The 15,954-nt window shown below is 44.7% G+C and overlaps 1 long non-coding RNA gene across 1 annotated transcript; it reads right to left on the reverse strand.

Annotated features, from left to right (window-relative positions):
• Positions 1–1,135: 1,135 nt before the first annotated feature.
• On the reverse strand, positions 1,136–15,280 carry LOC139046171 (uncharacterized). The gene is made up of 4 exons (XR_011505812.1): positions 14,965–15,280; positions 14,395–14,434; positions 2,431–2,487; positions 1,136–1,398 (listed from the first exon to the last, which is right to left on the reverse strand). It is a non-coding gene; the product is annotated as an uncharacterized lncRNA (long non-coding RNA).
• Between the last annotated feature and the right edge of the window lie 674 nt (positions 15,281–15,954).

The raw sequence follows: 15,954 nt of genomic DNA on the forward strand, positions 1-15,954 counted from the left end.
ACCAGGAGGTTGAAACGCCACCCTCTGTCCCTCTTTCATCACTCCCTCCGGGCCCAGGCCCCAGGAGAGGGGGAGGAAGCCACCTGGGCAGCAGGCCTCCCACCCTTGGCTCCCCAGCCTGGCTCCTTCCCCACCCCGGGCTCAGACACAGGTGTGAGGGTCCCTTTTCTTTCCAGTTTGCTACAGCCATAACCTTGCTTTAGGATATTTTGTTCTGTTCTAGAGCCCAACAAAGTCAGTATTTAGCTAATGAGCACCATATTGTGGAGAATGTAAGAGAGCCCATTGTTTCCCCTCGCTTTATGGAGGAACATGGCTTCCTGAGGTAAATTAATTTGCGGAAGGAGTCAGAATAACCAATTACTTTACAATGAGCAACGCCTTATGGCAGTCATGCACAGGGTGGGGCTCAGGGAAAACAGCACACGGTATGCTTTTCTTCAACTTAAGTCTTTTAAGAAAAAACTTTCTTAAGGCTCTTATTAAGGTATTCAAGCTTTGAACTCTGAACGGTTCTAAAATGCTCCCCTGCATTCTTCCTCATCTTCTTTGACTATCTCTGGAGGAGATGCAAGTGTTAGGGCACCAGACAAAAGGAAACAGGCCTACCAGGATGGCTGAATATGGCTCCTTGCCTGGTACGACAGATAGTTCAGAGCAGACCACAGAAGCATCTGGCAGTGAGCAAGGGCAAGACTTCCAAAGAGCAGAAAGCCACTAATGAGGGAGACGCGTCTGAGAGAAAAACCATGTGTGTACGTGTGTGTGTGTGTGAGTGTGTGTGTGTTGGAGGGGTAAAAATTCAAGTAGTACAGAAGGGAATAGGTGACCTAAGTTCCATAACTGTTAGAAAACCAGATATATATACATATGAATCTTCATATTTAATGTTCACCTTCCAATTAGGCCTTTTATGAAAAAAGTGGGAGAAAATGCTCCCAGAAGGTATTTAAATTATTAACTCTAAACAGTTTTCAAAAGCCACCCTGAATCCTCTTTATCTCATCTTCTTTGAATATTTTTGAAAAAGAAGCCATTTTTCAAATAAAACACAACTGAGATAATAGAAGAGATGAAAATTTTTAAAAACAGGACAATAAAAGCCTGGAACATAGTAGACAAATATTTATTGAATTATCTATTTGTGAAATAAAGCTATAATGCTCTTTTGCAATTTGATTTTTTCTCTCAACAGTATATTTGGGGCATCTTGCCACGTTGGTTCGCGGTAATCGGTAGCATTGTTGCTCATTGCTGCATTGTGTTACCTTGTAGAGATGCGCTGTAATTTGTTTGACCCGATTGATGGACATTTCAGCATTCCCACTTTGTTTTCTATCACAATCAAAGCTGCAATGGACATCTTTTTGTGTTATCTTTGCACATGAGTGAGTCCTTCTGTAAGATGAACAAGTGGGGGTGATAAGACTGGGTCAAGGGGCATATGTGGGGGTGGGGGAAGAGGGGAGTGGGCATTCAGGATAAAGCATCAATACTCCTTCAGCAACTCTAAGTGAGAAGCAGGAAAGGGTTAGGACTCCTCAGCCCTGTCCCTCATTCCAGGCACTCTTGGCCGCATTCCCAATAGGGCTTCACCAACAGTCTGTGTTTGGGTAACCCCAAGAGCAGGCCCTAAGACAAGTATTCAAGTGCAAGTAGTTTATTTGGTAGGTAGTCTCAGGAAATACAAGTAGGGGAATGGGAAAGTGAGACAGGTATAAAGGATGTTTCATCAAACCATTTCCCACTATGGGCAGTTGGGGCTCAATCCTGCTGGGAAAGACTGTAATATACAGCCCAGAGTTACCCCAACCATGGCACATAGGAGCTGGGGTCCTTATCCATTATGCTCATGTCCTGTTATTGGTTGAGAACCGAGACAAGGAGCATTAAGGATCTGGCTCTCCCAACTTGTCCTGGGTCGAGGTCACGTGCATCCCTGCAGCTGGCAGAGAGCTGCAGATGTCTGGAAGGATCAGGGTAGAGATGAGTGCTGAGAGGGTACAGGCAGGGTAATGACAGCATCTGCTTCATCATTTCTCGGGAAGTGTCACAATTCCCAAACAGAACTAAAGACTCCTACTCAGTGGAAGAAATCAGAAATCTACTGATGTTTGCCTAGACGGACACGTGCCCCTTTTAGGATGTCAGCCTTTAAAAGGTAAGGTTCTTATTATATAGTTCCTGGAGAGAGGTTGAGCCCCTTTCCACGATGACAGCCCCAATGGAGAATGTTTATACCCTGCCTGCTGCATATGAGAGCAGGGAGTGGCGCAAAGATTCAGGGACAGTTAGTGATGATTCAAGGTGGTAGTAGCCAGGTTAAGAGTCCAGCAGTATGGTGAGTCTCCAGGAAAGCAGTGACGATAGTGTCATAGTCAGACTGTTCCCAGTCTTGTACCCAGCCACCCTGCCTCCCTTGGTTCCTACCTGTTTTCCAAACCCGCTTCTCTAGTCTGTCCATTAGTTCTTGAAGCTTCTCAACAGCTTTCAAATAAAACAACAGAGAGAAGGTTTATGTTGTTTGCAATTAAGAAGCTTACCTACTAGACAGAATCATTTCTCCTCTCCCTACACCATCTTCTTACAGAAATATCCATGCAGACATATAGAGAATTCTAACATTTCATTATAATGTTAGACATCAAACTACTGGGCAATGATTCTAGACATCAAGAGGACCCTCCATCAGTGACAGCCTGGACAAAGCCCAGTGGTGGATTGCTGGGGCCACAGGTAGGGAAAAAAGATAATGGGGATTTCCAACTGCTCTCAGTGTGGTCCAACACTTTAACAATGTCACCTTTCCTAACTATTGAAAGAGAAGAGCCACCCCATCAGCAATACCAGCATAGGGACAGCTTTCTAGGAAAGAGACAATAGGTGTCCTACACAGGGACAAAAATCAGGCTTGTGTCAGACTTTTCCTCAATACTACTATACAGCAGAAGACAACGGAGCAAAATGGTCAACGTTTGAGGAAAGGAAGTTCACAGCCATTTGAGGAAGGGAAGTTGAGTCCCCAAGAGATACTGATGCACCTAGTGGTTCTACTGGGAGAAGGGCAAGAAATCTCTAAAACTGAAAACATTAAAGAAGATATCACCTGAAAACTGCAAAAGCAGGGGCCAGCCTGGTGGTATAGTGGTTAAGTCCACATGTTCCACTTCAGTGGCCTGGAGTTCATGGATTCGGATCCCAGGCATGGACCTATACATTGCTTATCAAGCCATGCTGTGGCAGTGTCCCACATACAAAATAGAGGACGATTGTCACAGATGTTAGCTCAGTGACAATCTTCCTCAAGCAAAAAGAGGAAGGTTGGCAACAGATGTCAGCTCAGGGCCAATCTTCCTCACCAAAAAAAAAAAAAAGAAAGAAAGAAAGAAAGAAAAGAAAAAAAACTGCAAAAATATTTTTAAAAATTAACCAAAAAACTGGAAAAGGAGAAAAATTACTACTGAGAATGAAACTTGTGTTCTGGAAAATCAAAATGAGGGAAGCATCACATACACCCAGAAGCAAAAAACCCAAAGAAATGCAAATTGTGTGTACATGATAAGATTCATAAAGGGTAGCTTCGGGAGATGATCTGGCATGCAAATAGCAAGGGATCCTTAAGGCAAAAGGCATTGAAAGAGAAAAATAATAACTTCCAACTTGCGCAAAATATTCCAAACTAATCATATCCTGGTGAAGCTTCTCAAATTCGAGGTTAAAGAGAAAATCCCACACATTTCCAGGCACAGAGGAAGCTTCTTTAAAGTGAATCAGATTGGTATTAAACTTCTCATCTGCAACAGTGGAAAAGAGAAGACAATGAAAGAGGGATCCTAGACTTTGAAAGAAAAGGACCACATTCCAAGAATCTTATATCCAGCCAACTTATCATCCACGCGTAAAGACTATTTTTCTGGACATGCAAGGACTCAGCAAGTACGCTAGTGTTTTCTAGGGGAAAGTACTAAGAAAAGTACTCTAATTAGGTTAAATTTAAATCAGAAAATAAAGATTGCAAGCTAAGGTTAGATGAAGATACAAAAACCATTTGGGAACATGAGCATACCATTTATGGTTGAACTGAAAGCCAATGATGACAATGTGACTAGGGACATTGATATCAGTGTTAAATGTTAAGAAAGATGGGAAGGAGTAAAAGCTTTTGAAGGAGGTTTGCATACAGGAGTGCCAACAAAAGTTTCACTTGGGACATCTCTGATTAGAGGAACAGAGGTTTAAGATTCTTCGGAAAAATTAAAAGTTAATATTATTGGAATTAAAATCTTCTACCAAATGACTACACAAAAAGGGGAAAACAAAGCCAATAAAATAAGTGTATATCTATCTTCCTCTATGTGTGTGCATATGATTAATAGGATATACGGCAAAATATTAACAATAAATGGTAGGATTATGGGTGACATTTCTTCTTTTTTACATTTACGAAAATAATGGAATAAAATTCTACATATGGAGGCAGGACCAGTTGTGCACTTGTTTGATGCTAGGGGTCTGCTTGGTCTGCCGGTACGCCTTTGGGGAACAGCCCCTCTCCAGTTTTGTACTCTCACTGTCTGACCGACGTGGCTGGCGCAACTGATGCGGGCAATCAGACGGCTCTGTCCTGGCAGTCGGTCCAGGGATTGGTATACGATCCAAGCGGAGAGTCAGACTTTGGATAACAATCTAGCTCTTTTATCTGAAGTAGCATGAGGTCATCTTGTCTGTCCCAGAATGAAGCCACTTCCGTCTGAATAACTCAGCGAGGAGAGAGAAGGAAGGAGAGATGAACAGAGGGAGCTGGACAGACCAGAAGAGACAGACAACTGATGACCAGTTGGAGCCTCTCTCCCCTGCTGGTTTCTTCCCCAGACTCCCCAGCTGTCTGTGTCAATACAGTTCTCTTTTTCACTTGAGCTAATTTGAGTTGGTTTCTGTCACTTTAACTAAAAGAATCCTCACTGAGGCAGTGTCCCAGCTCCCAAAAGTTCAGGATGCATTTACTCACATGGCCTGGCTGGGTTTACTTTCACCAAGAATGCTTTCCCTTGCCAGTATGACAGGATTTTAACCCAAGACAGATTTTTCTATGAAAGCAACTCCGTTTGCACTCTCCTTACGAGAAAAAGAGAGCTTTGGGGGGCTCCTCCTCTTACCGTTATCAAGTAGTTTGTCTGTCCTGCCAAAGGGTATTTGGGGACAGTTCCACTGCCCTCCTCAGGCCCCATATCCTCCTCTGTACTTCCTGAATGGAGACCCTCATTCATAGAAAATCTGGCCCACTCCCACTGTCCAGCCCCATCCCCTCTCACCTTCCCTCTGCTCACTAAACTCCAGAAAAGAGGTTTTTTTTTTCATGACCTTAAACATGTCAAACTTTTATCTGACTGCAGGGCCTTCACCCACGCTGTTCCCCTTGCCTGGAACTTTCTTTCTTCTGAGACCCTCTCCTTCCTTCCACTGGCTGCCTCCTCATGTGTCAGCTTGAATATTACTTGCAATATCCCTTCTTCCTACTTTCTTGACAATCCAATCTAAGATCTGACATCAACTTTCGTTTTACTTTAGGACTTTTCTTTCATAGCATTTATCACAAAACATAATTATACAGTTGGCTGTATTTCTGTAGACATCTCTTTCTTTCCTAGACTACAAGCCCCATGAGGGCAGGCCAAGGGGCTGTTTTTATCTTTGGCTCTATCCTTCATATCTACAACAGTGCCTGACCCCTGGCTGGCCCTCCCTAGATAGTTGTTGAGTGGACCAGGGCGTGTTCATGACCAGCCATTAATACATTGGACAGTTCCTGGAACACAGGCAGAAGGCGGCCAGCTTTCGGGAACAGGGCATCCCTTATAAAGCTTGCCAGTGAGACACCACACAGATTAATGGCCTTTGCATCGACTGCAGCACAACGTAATAAAAAAAGAATCAGGAAGGAGAGTTTCCAGGAAAGCTCTGAAGGGGAGAGCAAATGGACGTCATGGAGCTGGGGAAGGCTCCGTAACCCCATTAGTCTCCTGCAGACATCAGCCAGGACTCACCTGCATGCTCTGCTGCAGAGAGTATTTCAGGGCCACTGTTCAACTAGATTAACTGGGAAACTCCTGGCATGATCAAATTTATTTTCACAGCATGAGAATGGTACCCATCAATTTCAGACGATGTATTAGAAACACTTAAGCAGCAAAGTTGGAGGAACTGCCTGATGAAGGGGTTGGACTCAGATCAGAAGGGAGGAGAGTGTTTTTAATATTAGAGTCATGTTTTTCAATTTTACAAGCATTTTTGTATTATTTGGTATTATTTCTCACAGCACAGAGTAATACCAGCGCAAGGACTTTGGAGTCAGCAAGAACTGGGTTTGAATCCGGCCCTGTTACATACCAGCTGTGTGACTCAAAGCAAGCTACTCAACCTCTCTGGGCCTTGGGGTTTTTTTTCTTCTGAAAATGGAGGATAAGATAAGAACCTACTACATAGGGTTAGAGTGAATGGGTGGGTATTAAAATGTCATAATCAATGCAAAGCACCTAACACAGTGCCTGGCACCTAATAAGCACCCAATACTTGTCAGCCATTGTTGTCTTATTGTTATTACTGGTGTTGTAGATGTAGGGAAAGCATCTAGAATGGTGAATGTCTGGCATATAGCAAATATCGATTGACTATAGTGACTCTTTGGGTCCAGCAAAGGTGATATTCAAATATTTAATAACCCTGGCATGAGCCAATCAGAGGGAGGCTAAGCATTAACCTTCTGGTGGATCTGTGGGAGATGAGGACTAGGGTACCCCAGGACAGAGGTTGGGGAAGACAGGGAAGGCTGTGATGGTGGAGGTCCCTTTGGGGACCTGGGCAGTGGCTAGTTACCAACCAGTTCAGAAGTATTTCTACATTAAAACCCCAAGATGGCTACACCAGTGTAAACCAGCTCACCACCAGCAAGGAGCCAGTACTGAGTTAATCCTATGGAGGAGCTAAACCCCAGGGCACTGCTGGTTCTCACCCAGTTAGAACATCACCTCTGAATGCTCACTCACACCACCAGGGTCACCGTCCAGCCTCTGCCTCCATTCTGGACCCTTCTTCAGTCACTTTCTACACAGGAACCATCAATTCCCTCCACACCCAGCGACTTGCAGCCTCAAGAACACCTCCACTATCACACTTTGCATGGACTGGCCTCTCCCTGGAAACCCTTCCCAGTCCTCAAGGCTCATTCCATGTTCCCCTCTTCCTCCCCCATACTACACCAGGCAGAGGTGGGAGCCAACCCCTCCCCCATCAGCAATATAGCAGCTCTCTCACTGCCCTTGGCTGTCGTCCCCCAACCCCAGCCGGAGACCCTCAGGGGCCCTGAATGCTCGCAGCACTTCTCACTCTCCACCAGGGCTGTCAGAGCCTCCAACGGTCAGAGGCCAGAGGGCTGACTCCCACTCAGGAAATAGCCAGTCTCTATTTTGAGCAGAGGAACGTGTCACACCTCCCTGGGCCAGGACACCTCCTCCCTTGCCAAGAAACCACACTCCAACTGCGCTCAGCCAATGACCTTTAAGTGCTGGTCTGCAGAGGCCTCCAGGACATTTCAAGTTGCCTAAATCCTCTGAGCCTCCAGAAAGTAAATCTTATTTTCTCTTTCTTCCCACCAGCGAGCTATATATAGCCCCATGCACAATAGCTAACCTTGGAGGTTAGAACATTTGGACAGGCTTGGCCTATTGTCTCAACAGCTGCCCACCTGCAGCCGGAGGCGGGCAGCCGCCCAACTGGGAGCTGCCTGCAGGGAGGGGTCCTCAAAGAGAGAAAGGAAACAAGTCCAGCCTGCTCAGGCCCCGCAGGTCATGGCTCTGACACTTATTTGCTGTGCAATTTTGCATAGGTGACTTGAGGCCTCTGAGCCTCACTTTTCTAAACTGTCAAAATATTATAAATTTGTTGGGAGGGCCAAAAGGATTACTGTATACATTTGTCAAGAATTTGACTCGAGGCTGGGGTCATGGTGGTTGCTAAATAAAAACTTGCTGTTAATTTTATTATCCAGTGACTTTTGGAGACTGCTGGGTGTTTGGGAAATTGAGAAAAACATCTTTTCTCTTTCTGTCTCTCACAAACACAGCACACTCACAGACACACACTGAAAAAAGGCTACTTGCTCTTCATCTTCCTTAATGTTCAACTCTTATCACTGATGTCTTATCACTAAGCTCGTTCCTAACATTTGTGGGGTAAAAAGCAGAGTAATAGGGAGGCCCATATACTATAGGCCTATATACTAAACAGCTTATTGAGGTATAATTGACACACAAGAAGCTGCACACGGTAGGTTTTGACATATGTGTACACCCGTGAAACCATCACCATAAGCAGATAGTGAACACAATACTCCCAAAAGATCCCTTTAAAATTCCACCCTCTTATAACCTCCCACCTGACCCCCACCATCCCGAGGCAACCACTGTTCGGCTTTCTCTCAAAACGGATTAATTTGCATTTTTTAGAGTTTTATATACATGGAACCATATATACAGACACACACAGATATATACATATAATTATTTTGAGATTCATCCATGTTGATGCAAGTACCAAAATTTTATTCCATTCTATTGCTGAATAGTATTCCATCGCATGGATATGACATGGAGTGTTTATCCATTGTCCTGTTTATAAATATTTGAGTTGTTTCCTATTTGGGGATATTATGAATGAAGGTGCTAGTAATATTTGTATACAAGATTTTGTTTCAATACATGGTTTCTTTTCTCTTGAGTAAATAGCTAGTAGTGGAATGCTTGGATCAGATGATACGTGTATGTTTAGTGCTTTTTTTTTTTTGCTGAGGAAGATTTGTCCTGAGCTAACATCCATGTCAATCTTCCCCTATTTTGTATGTGGTTTGCTGCCACAGCATGACCAGTAGTGTAGGTCTGCGTCTGGGAACCAAACCCAGGCCACTAAAGCAGAGCACACTGCATTTAACCACTAGGCCACGGGCTGGCCCCTTTTGTCTAGTTTTTTAAGAAATTGCCAAACTCTTCCTTCCAGAGTGATTTTATCATTTTACATTCACCTCCGCGCCCCCCACCTCCCCAGCAGTGTATGAGAGTTCCAGTTCCTCCACATGCTTACCAACATTTGGAATGGTCAGTCTTTTCATTCTAGCCATTCTAATAAATGTGTGGTGGTATCACCTTGTGGTTTTAATTTGAATTTCTCTAAAGACAAATGATACTGAGAATTTTTTATCATGTGCTTATTTGCCATCCATATATCTTCTTTGGAAGAAATGTCTGTTAAGACCTTCAGCCCATTAAAAAAATGAGCCGTTTGCTTTCATCCTCTTGAGTTTTGAGAGTTCTTTTATATTTCGTATACAAGCCTTTTATAAGGTATATGATTTGCAAAGATTTTTCTCTCAGTCTGTGGCTTATCTTTGCATTTTCTTAACAGCATCTTTCAAAGAGCAGAGTTTTAAATCTTATCTTTTTATTTTTATTTATTTATTTTTTTTCTACTTTATCTCCCCAAACTCCCCCCTGTACACAGTTGTATATCTTAGTTGCACGTCTTTCTAGTTGTGGGATGTGGGACGCGGCCTCAATGTGGCCTGACGAGTGGTGCCATGTCCGCGCCCAGGATCTGAACCCTGGGCCGCCGCAGCAGAGCTGGCGAACTTAACCACTCGGCCACGGAGCCAGACCCTAGAGTTTTAAATCTTGATGAAATTCAATTGGTCAGTTTTTTTTTTCTTTTATGAATCATACTTTTTGATCTCATATTTAAGAAATCTTTGCCTAGCTCAAGGTCAAAAATATTTTCTCCTAGAAATTTTATGGTTTTTAGGTTTTACATTTAGGTCTATGATCCATCAATAGGTTTTGTTTTTTTTTTTTTTGCCATTTCATTTTGTATGTGGGGGGAGGATGTATGGCCCAAACTTCATTTTTTTGCATATGGATAAGCAATTCTTTCAGCCCTATTTGTGGAAAAGACTACACCTTTCCCACTGAATTGCCTGTGCAGATTTACTAAGAATCAGTTGTCTATTTTTGGAGTCTCTACTCTGTTCCATTGATCTATTTGTCCATCTTTATGTCAATATCACACTATCTTGATTACTGTAGTCTTAAAATCGGGTAGTGTTAGCCCTCCAATTTTATTCTTCTTTTTCAAAGTTGTTTTGACTAATCTAGGTCCCTTAATTTTTATATGAATTTTAAAATCAGCTTGTCAATAGTTAACAAAAAAGTTGGCTGGAGTTTTTACCGGAGTGTATTGCATCTACAGAACAATTTGGAGAGAACTGGCGACTTAACAATATTGAGTCTTCTGACCCAGGAACAAAGTATGTTTCTCCATTTATGTAGGTTTTCTTTAATTTGTCCCAGCAAGGTTTTGTAGTTTTCAATCTATGGATCTTGCATATATTTTGTTCTATTCATCCCTAAGTATCCAATAACTTTTGGTGCTATTGTAAATGGTATTTTTAAAAATTTTATTTCAGTTGTTTCTTACTATAAATGGAAACACAATTGATTATTGTATGCTGATCTTGTATCCTGTAACCTTGCCAAAATCACTTATTAGTTCTAGTAGCTTTTTGTAGATTCCATCTGTTTTTTATAGAGATGATTATGTCATTGATCGATATGAACACTTTTACTTCTTTCTCTCTAAATTGGATAACTTTTTTTGACTTATTACACTGACTAGAACCTTCAGTATAATGTTAAATAAAAGTGATCAGAGTGGACATCCTGTCTGGTTCTTGAACTTAGGGAGGGAAAGCCACTCAGTCTTTCACTCTTAAGTATGATATTAGATGTAGGCCTTTTGTTAGATGCCCGTTATCAGAGTGAGGAAGCCCTCTACTGTTCCTGGGTTGCTGAGAGTTTTTTCTAAAATCAGGAATGGATGTTGGATTGTTAAATGCCTTTTCTGCATCTATTGGTATGGTGAGATATATATACAGTTTGTTAATATACTGAATTATGTTGACTGATTTTCAAATGTTAAGCCGACCTTGCATATCTGGGATAAATCCCCTTTAGTCATGAGGTGTTACCCTTTTTAAAGATTGTTGGATTCTATGTGCTAAAATTTTGTTTAGAATTTTTGCATCTATCTTCATGGGGGCTATTGGTCTGTTGTTTTCTTGTAATGAGTTTTTCTGTTATGGTATTAGAGTAACGCTAGCCTCATAAAATGAACTGGCTTCTCCTTGGGTGTGGTCTGTTCTTGGGAGGTTATCCTGAGAAAAAGGCCCAGAAAGACCCTGGAAGATCCTCAGGGCTGTTCTGGCAGGTGATTTGAGTGTTCTAGTTACCAGGAGGCTGATATAGAAGAGTTCTGGGTATGCATTTTCCCTTGGTTCCTCAACAATTCCTCATTGCATTGTGGAGAGCATTGTAGGCAGGGCTCTTTAAATCACTTAGCATAGGGCTGGGCCCATTTTGCCCAGGACTCAGGCACACCACTTCCCTGAAGCCTTCTGGAGTCCTGGCTAGCTATCATCTGCAATCTCTGCCCTCTATGAATCTAACCCCTCTCCCTGCTAGAAACCTTCCTGTGTGAATCATCCTGGCGAAAACCCTCCCCAGTGACTTTTCAACTTCTCTTTGCTACCACCTCCTTCCCAACAGCATTTAGACATGCACGAGGCTCTCTTCTGAAAGACCAACAACAAAACAAAAGCTCTCCCCAGTCCTGAACTCTAACCACCCTTGCTCCTTCTCTCCTTTCACAGCCCAACTTCCAGAAAGAGCTGAACGCCGTCATTCTGTCCCTATGTCCCATTCACTCCCCAACAAACAGGAATCTGACCCTCATCCTCACCACTCCTGCCAAGGTCACCAAAAAACTCCTTGCTGCCAGTCACTCAGGAGCCCTTCTCTGCTTGACTGTTCGCGGCTGTTGGCATTGTTGTCTGTATCCCCATCTTGATTCCTCTTCTGTTGATGTCTCTAACAGCCTGGCCCTCCTCCTGCCTTTCTGGCTTTTGCTTCTTCCACAGACTCCCAGATATTGGTGCTCCCCTGAGATTTATTCTCTCTTCTCATTCCTCAGACTGATCACCAAATTCCAGATGCTTACCCCATTGGCACAAGCAGCCACGTATATTTGCTCTGATGGTGCACTGGGTGACTCCAGAGAGCACCATTCACATTGTGGTCACTCTGAAGGGCAATGCCCAGATGTGAGTTATGCAGAACCTGGCCGTATGTGGTCGCCCTGCTTGTACCTACTCCAAACATACCTTGACACCCTACAGAGCAATAGTCTATTACATCTCTTGATATAAGGCTTTTGAAAGCTGAATCACCCCTTACTCATCTCTGAAGGGCCTGGTACACAGTAGATGATCTTTAAGGGTTTGTTGAACGGATGAACTCACGACCCAATCCCAGCCAGTGTAGATTTTTCCATTGAGAAGGGCCGCCATGCCATCAGTGTGCAGTCGTACTTCCTTTGGATGACGTGTCCGTTTGGACTGGAGGAAGGGGACTGTTTGCTAACCCTCTCCTCAGCAGACATTACCATTCTTTGACCCTGTGCATCCTACTCTGCCTCTCTGAGCCTCAGTTTGCTCATCTAGAAAATAACAGGGTCTACTTGCAGACTGTGGTGAGGTTACCAAAGGAAAGGTATGGAAAGCTCCCCTGTGTTCTGTCCCCTCCCCTCACCCCAGGACACTCAGAACAAAACCTCTGGCTAAAGAATACCCCAGGAAAAAATTGTTTTACTGATCATGAAAGGACATCTAAAGAGGAAAGGGAGCCAAAAACTTGGAGGTATAAGCTGCCTGACCTCTGCTAGCCCTGAATTTCAAATCCACTCCTGTTGTTAGTGTCATTTACTCACTCATCCATTCATTTAATAAACATTGAGTTTTTGCTACTGCCCAGTGCTGTGGCAGGCACTGTGGAGACAAGGATCACTTGTAAGACAGATACGGTCCTTGTCCTCATGACACTGCTTTACCACACTTGGAAATGTCTGGGTTTACTTAGGTGTGTACTTGCTAATGGAGGAAAAACAAGCTGATGTGACAAAGAGTAAGAGAGCGAAGGTGTGGAGAGGAGAGAGGTGGCCCTTTAGATAGAGTGTTCAAGGAAGGCCCCTCTGAGGAGGTGGCATATGAGTTGAGTGTTAAAGAATGAGATTGGAGGGTGCGGAGATCTCTGCGAAAGACCTAGAAAGGGCATACTTGAGGAACCGGTGAAGGCAACGTGGTTGCAACAAAACCAGGAAAGAAGACAGGGGCACCAGGTACCATCAGAAAGACAGGCAGGCACCAGATCATCCTGGGAATAGGGTCTGGGTTGGCTTCTAAGAATGAGAGGTGGTCTTTCAGAGTGCTGAGCAGGAATCCATGTAATCTGCTTCGGGGTTTACAAAGATGAGGGATTTCCTACTGTCCCAGGCATTTGCCCACCAGGGGGAGCACCTGGAACGCAGCCACTGAGTCCTTCCCTCTCTGGGGCCTGTCTCATTCCTAAACCCAGGCTCCAGGCTCGAAAGCCAGGGCTCAGCTCAGGGTCAGGGAATGGATTGGAGGGGAATGACTGTTGGCAATTACTTTGGCAACTGCTTACTGAGACTGCTGCGTACCTGGCCTGCGTGAGGCCCATGATTACAGCATAACGTCCCAGGCCTCCATCAGGTATATACCATTAATATAGGCCCATTTGTGGATGGCAACTTGGCAATCACAATTTTAAATGTGTATGCCACTCAGCCCAGCAATTCTGCTTCTGGGAATTTAGCCTCAAGAAATACTTGTCTGTGTTCACAAAGAGGCTTGTGCCAAGATGTTCATTGGAGCACTATTTTGTAAACTAGTGAACAAACCAGAAACAACTTCAATGTTCAGTCCTACCAGGGGAATGGTAAGATAAACCACGGTTCACGTCTTTGTGGGGAGCTATTATAAATAGTGAGAGCTCTCCAGACGCTGTCGTGAGAACACATCCAAGACACACCGCGAAGGTTCCCCAAAGCTGGTCTAGAGCAGTCCCATCAGATCAAACAAAACACAGCCATGACCCAAATAAGGCTCTCTATTTTTATTTACCTTTATACGTAAATTTATAGAAGAGGACTAGAAAGAGGCACAGCGAACTTTTAAGAAAATAGCTGTTAGCGCTGGGGAGGGGTCTGGACTGGTAGGTAGGATTAGGTCAATGGTGGCTTTCATTACCTGCACTGGTTTTAACTTTTCATGTGGTTTTTGTTTCATACAAAACGTATACAAAAAAACCAATTAATGAAAAGTTTGAGCTTGACGTCACACAGCTAGGAAGCGAGGGAGCTGGGCTTCAACCCAGGTTGAGAAAGCACAGCTTCTAGTATAAGGCTGTTCCACTCTCCCCAGTCACTCGCTCAACAAACCTTTATTGAAGGTCTTCCGTGGACCGGGCGGTGCTGGGCACTGGGAAACAGCAAAGAACAAAATGGAAGATCACCATCTAGTGGAGTTTACCAGTTGTTTGAAATATTTAAAAGCAAGACAGGCAGACAGACAGATGCTACAGGTGACTCCTCCTCTTTCTTGAGAGTTTAAACTTTGGTTCCCTGCCTGAATAATTGTGCCTGTCTATTCATCTGCAAAATGGAGCAACATTACCCACGTCACGGAGTTGCTCTGGCCATTAAATGAAGTGAATGTTTAATCCAGAGCTTGGCACTGTGGCGTGTGCTCCATAAACGGGGACATTCTCATCATCCTTGAGGTCTCAGTCCCCCTGTTAGCAATTGTGTGGGTAAGGTCTCCATCCAGTTCCTGAATTCTCCACAAGGAAAGCGTAGACGAGGCGGTAGGGTGGGGAAGGAAGAAATGACTAGCCCTACCTCACCCTTGACAGGGAGCTTCTCGTGAGCCATGAGGCTCTAAGGCATTCGGCCTGCGGGTCCTATCCTGGGCCCGGTGCCTGATAATCAATCATTCATTAGTTCACTCACCTCCCCGTACAAAAACCATTCGCTGATCAGGAGCCTTGTGTCCCCAGGGCCCAGCACAGAGATGAAACGATCTGACCTCAGCCCTCGGCAAGCTCACAGGCTGCTCCTGGACCATTTTGTGGAGCGTCCTGGTCTACCAGGGTCTGCTCCGGGACACTCTGAAAAGCTTCTAGGAGGAGAGGATTTCTCGGCGGCCCTGACCTGCTCACCCGGGCCCTCGGCCTTCCCCTCGCGTCGAGGATCCCCCTCCCTTTCCGTGGTTCCGGGTGCAGGAATCAGGCCAGGGAAGGACAAGCTCTGGGGACACCGAGCAGGGCGCGGGCGGGACCCAGTGACGCAGACCGCTCGGAGGCGTGGACTGGAGGCACCCCGCCCCGCCACGTCACTCCACTGGAGTGTTTAGAGGCTACGATCTCAGCTTGTCTCACGGGTCGGCTGTAGCTCAAGCGGTTACTTCGCAACTTCAGAATGCTTCTGGACAACCCATTCCAGGGTTCGAGACCCGCGGGCGCCCTCTGACCCTTTTGTGCCAGACTGCTCGGAATTCTGTATAATTCTTTCTCTTTGAGGATGTTAACATCTGTTCACCATGGCTCTTAATTTTGCCTAACTGCTTAGTTAATCCTTTGATAACATAAATTGGGGTAGCTTTGATGATCTTGCGAGTGTATGAAGAGGCTCACGCCTGGGCCCGGAGTCGGCCTGGTCCTATAGCAAGACCCACTGACCAGTCTCTGCTGCGAGGTGGGATACGTGACGGCAGAAAAAAACAAAAAACAAAGCGCGCAGCCGGAGACTCACGGTCAAGGTCAGAGCCCGGGACCCGCAGGCTGCGGTGTGGAGCATGGATTTCATCCCAAGAACACCAAGAGAGCCTCTGGAACTTTAATAACAATCGCTCCATGTACTATTATTTTATCCTTAGATTATTTTCTCCGCGTGGACCGCGGTCTACAGCGTCTGCTCGATCAACCACAGCGGGGAGACCGC

This window comes from Equus asinus, chromosome 9, assembly GCF_041296235.1.
Source record: "Equus asinus isolate D_3611 breed Donkey chromosome 9, EquAss-T2T_v2, whole genome shotgun sequence".
Lineage (NCBI taxonomy): Eukaryota > Metazoa > Chordata > Mammalia > Perissodactyla > Equidae > Equus > Equus asinus.